The following is a 5,182-nucleotide window of genomic DNA, read 5'->3' as shown; positions in this document are numbered from 1 at the left end:
GCATTCTGTTGGGTCACCTCTCTTTGGAATGGGCACAATTATTGATCTCTTCCAATCAGTAGGCCAAATAGTTGTCTTCCAAATTTCTTGGCAGAGATGAGTGAGTGTCTCTTGTGCTGCCTCACTTTCTTGAAAAAATGGGTGACCCTGCTACTAGTTAAAATATTAGTAGCATAGGTTCCAGCAATATAGTAACATGCTAGCTACCACAATACAACAAATTGCCACATGAGGGGTGGGTTGTATGCATATTCAATCATCTATTGATAGGCATTTCAGTTGTGTCCATATTTTAAATGTTACAAAAGCACTACAATGAACACTGATATGCGTTTATACGGTTTCCAATGACTGATTTTTTTGTAAGTAGTTCATGAGGTCTTTCTTACAAAATGCCTGTCAGAGGACTTGAACCACCAATCTTTTGGTTAATAATTAAGCTCATAAACCTTTTAGCACCACTCAGAATTTCCAGAGAATAATGCTAATTTGATGAATAAATCAACAGGGTAATGTGGCTATCACAACCACTGTACTGCTAACTACAAGGTCAGCGGTTTGAGCCCACCAGACACTCTGTGGAAAAAGATGAGGTTTTCTGCTCCCATAAGGATTTACAGCCTCGGAAACCATATACAGAGTCACTATGAGTAAGAACCAACTTGACTACACTTAACAATCATAATAGTTTCTTAGTAGACTATAATTTCCAGAAGAATTAAGCTGATAATGCTAGCTTAATGATTATCTGAGCAGTTTAAGAGGAATTTAGTAAATTGTGAATGTCACAATCTAAGAAACACATAAATTGTTGCTAGTAAGCATTAAAATATTATTCAAAATTATGTCATATCGGGAATGGTTTAAGGACCTGCCCATGTTTAGGCTAGAGACAATCTTTTGTAAAAAGTTAAAAGGACAAAAATTCCTTAATATATGCTAACCATATTTGGAAGTTAGAGCAGGGGAGGAAAAATTATATCCCTTGGACCAGGGTCAAAACTGATCTTTCATCTGTGTTTGCAGATAAAGTTTTATTGAAACATGCCATATTCATCTGTGTTATATATTATCTGTGGTTGCATTCACACTGAAATGAAAGAATTGAGTAGTTGCAATGAAGACCATGTGGTCTGCTAACATATTTTTTACCTGGACCTTCATAGAAAATTGACTTTTGCCTACCCATGTGCTAGAATGATATAAGAGAAAATCTAGAAAATGGGTAAAAGCTACATTAAAATGTGAGTTTTGGAAAATAATGTTTCTAATAGCTAGAGCCAAGCAAATGTGGAATGGAAAATGGAGTTTTACTTGATAAAACATCTTAAAGACCAAACTAGATGATATATAGAGTATTCATATGATAACCGATATACATCATCTTCAAATTCTCCTTCTCCAATCCTTCCTATAGTCAGTCAATTACTGCAGTGCAGTGAATGATTTAATATGGCTCTTCTAGCCATGGTCCATGAAGACTGGGCATATTTCCTCTTTTCCTGATGGATTTGAGTAAGAGAAGGTGAGGAAAGATCCTAATAGCATTATATGATTTAATTATGAGTGATTACTAACAGGGTTAATTATGACTGTAAACAAATTAGAAACCTAATGAGGGGATTGGTCAATTTTGCTGTTCTGCTGGGTATAAAATGAAAGGGGATCTTACTACTACCAAGAAACAAAGAGTTAGGAGTGGAATTTGTCCTTTGGGCTCTAAGAGTGAACCTCCTTGATTCAGGAACAGAAATCTGTGACTTCAGAGTAGCAGCAGCAGAATGACAGGAGCAGAGCCTGAGTACTAGATAGACCAGCAGGCAATGTAGTGGCAGCATCGATGGACTCAAGCATGACAACAGTAGTAAGGTTGGCCCAGGATCAGGCAGTGTTTTATTCTGCTGTGCACAGGGTCGCTATGAGTCGGTACCGACTTGATGGCACCTAACAACAACAGTGGAGTTAGCTGTGTTAATGCTCCAGACCACAATGCATTTGAACTGCAAAGTCAGCGATTCAAGCTCAACAGTTGTTCCTTGGTAACCATATACTGCGTAGCTATGGGTAGGAACTGACTCAATGGCACTTAACAACAACACTCATAATAGAGTCCTGGTATGGCACTGTGGCTTAATGCACTGGACTGAAGAGTCAGTTTGAACCACAATGTTGGTGGTTCAAGATCACCAGTCACTCCCTGGAAACCGTATACAGGGTCACAATGAGTTGGAACCATCCAAAGTCACTTAACAACAATAGCCCTCATAATTGTTGTTAATTTTGAGCATATTGTTGTAGCCACTGTATCAATTTCCTTAATGTTCTTCCTCTTTTTCATTGACCCTCTGCTTTACCAAGCCTGATATCATGACTGGTCCCTGACTGGTCCTCCTATTAACACATCTCTACAAACTTGTCTCTAAGGGGCATTCTGGCTGTGCTTCTTCCAAGACAGACAGCTTTATTCTTTGGATTTCCATGGGACTTTAAATATTCATTGCCAACACCATTATTCAAATGCATCAAGTCTTCCTTCTTAATTGTCCATCTTTCACATGTATATGAAATGATTGAAAATACCATAGGTTGGGTCAGGCACGCCTTACTCCTCAAAGTGACACATTTACTCTTTAGCACTTAAAATAGGACTTTTGCAGCAGATTTGCCAGTGCAATATGCCATCTGATTTTTTTGGCAGTTTATTCCATGAGCATCAATTGTGGATCCAAGTAAAATGAAATCCTTGACAACTTGAATGTTTTCTCTATTTTTCATGACATTTGTATTGGTCCAGTCATGAGGGTTTTAATTTTTTCTATATGAATCTATAATGTCATTTTGAATTTGTCAGAGGGAGTAGTATAGAGCCATGTTAGCTATTCTCCGTTATTATTTATAGAAGGAGTAGCATGCTTACTCTTGCCTTCATGTACTTAACTTTGTCTACATATGCATATGCTAAACAGAATGTGTATGGCATGTCATATATTTAATACATCTCAAGGTTATATTGATTTTATATAATAAATATCATTTATAAATTACCCTTTCAATTTTTAAAGTACAAATTAATTTTCATCATCACCAAGCTGATTTTTATCATCTTTTTTTCTCTGTGATCAATATACAATGATGCATTAGATTTTTAAATTAATTTTTGAAAAGATAATTAACCGATAAACCTTATTCTATATAACTATATTTATACTTGAGAAATCTTATTGCACTTTCAAATTTGACAATTCATTTTCATGAAGATCTTAGAAGTTGGCTTTAGACTTAATGTTTGCATGTTCCATGAGTAAAGAGACACAGATACCTTTGTGTGTATACATGTGTGTGAAGCATGTTGTGTTTGTGTATGAAGCAGACCTTAGAAAACCTGTGAATTTATCCAATTAGGGCATTTTAAGAATTTTTTCCCCCAAATCCTTTGATGTATAAAGGGGTCAAGAACTCAACTAGAACATGATGATGTTCAAATCAGCTACTATCTTTGCAAATTACATTTCAAAGCAGAGAGAAATGTGAATTTTGGTTATGAAAACTGCAGCTCTTGTTCATCCTGGGGTAATTCCATTCATATTTAGTTCTCCAGCTTAAAGAGATAAAACCTTTTTGCTTTTAAGGCAGGAATACTTAACTTTCTACTTTTGAGGGCACAATATCATCTCTTTTTCTTTAGTGCTTTTTCTTAATAAGTAATTTAAAAATTCAAAGTTTCTAACAAGAAGAGTATAGTATCTTAATAGCATACGTTCTGAATGATCACAGATCATGCTTGCAGTTCCTAATTATTCATCATGACATTTAAAACCAATCCACTTGCCTTGACAGGGATAGCATTATATTATGACGTTCAGATTTGCTAGGGACAACATATTTCTCCCTTTGTTACATTCTGTTAACAACCTGTCCAGTACAGCATAATTTTTGCTTTGATACCAATTAGGCAAATTGAAATACAGCTATAGTCCAACTGCTGATGAATGATGTGAAACCAGTTTATCATAAAACACAACAAAAATGAACAAATGGCTGTAATAATACAGATAGTATTTGGTGAACTATTTACATGATTAATGTGTTTATAATGTCTACATTCTTATTGTCCTACAACATCTATATATATTTTTTTTTACCTTTTTTCTAAACAAAGCAAATGTGATGTTGTGAACTGAAAAATACAAGATCACAAAAGTTTTCTAGGCCAATTATAAAAAAAGTATTGTGTGTATAGTAAGTCATTGTTAAATGCAGTGGAGTCAGGTTTCCAATTAGTGGCTGGAGGGTTTGAACCACTGACATGTGATTAGCAGTCCATTGCTTATACTACAGAGTCACACCAGAACTCCTTATAACAAGTAGCTCACTCCTAAAATATTTTAATGCTAACTTAACTTGGACTTAAACACATCATTTGAAATAGTGGGATATTGCTATTAGATTTGTTTGGCATAATAGAAACTCACTGAACATTTCCTTTCATTAAATGTCACTTCACATTTCCTTTCACAACCTGATCTACTGTTGTTGTTGTTTTTCATGAAACAATCAAATAAAAAAAAAATCTATGAATAACATTATATGTTTAATAAACAGTTAATTATTACTTCTTTATTCACTTTATTATTAAAACTTTCAAAGGGCCATTTTAAAACAATAGTAAGCAGTTACAATGGGCTCAAGCATCAGAGAGATTATGAGAATGGCAGAGCACTGGGCAGTGTTTCATTCTGTTGTATGTAGGATTGTTATGAGTCAAAGGGGACTCATGGAACAATCATGAAGTCAGTTAGAAGTGTTTTATCATGTTTTACTTCCAATCAGAACAAAACAAAAAACTGTCAACAATGTATGTTTTTGTCTTAGCAACAGTTCCTGAATTGTGTTGTTATTTAACTTAAGATGCTATGTTAAGATACAGATTTTCTCTGACAGTTACTTATAAAGAATTTACTATCAGGTATTAATAACAGGTGGGTGAACTTTTTATGACCTCTAATATTCCTCTTTTGGACTCTTGGTATGGCACTATAGGATCAGTACTGAACGTGGAACTACAAAGTTGGCAGTTCAAACTCACCAGCTGCTCCTCAGAAACAGTATGGTGGTGGTTGGTGGATATGTGTCATGGAGTCGGTTCCAACTCATCGTGGCCCTGTACAGGGTTTCAGAGTCT

The 5,182-nt window shown here is 35.2% G+C and overlaps 1 pseudogene; it reads left to right on the top strand.

Moving 5' to 3' along the window:
• The window catches only part of LOC102811819, a 14,867-nt pseudogene that overhangs the window by 5,119 nt on the left and 4,566 nt on the right, over positions 1–5,182 (top strand).

The sequence above is a fragment of the Chrysochloris asiatica genome, unplaced genomic scaffold (assembly GCF_000296735.1).
Source record: "Chrysochloris asiatica unplaced genomic scaffold, ChrAsi1.0 scaffold00185, whole genome shotgun sequence".
Lineage (NCBI taxonomy): Eukaryota > Metazoa > Chordata > Mammalia > Afrosoricida > Chrysochloridae > Chrysochloris > Chrysochloris asiatica.
This window is presented reverse-complemented; position numbering and strand designations above follow the sequence as displayed.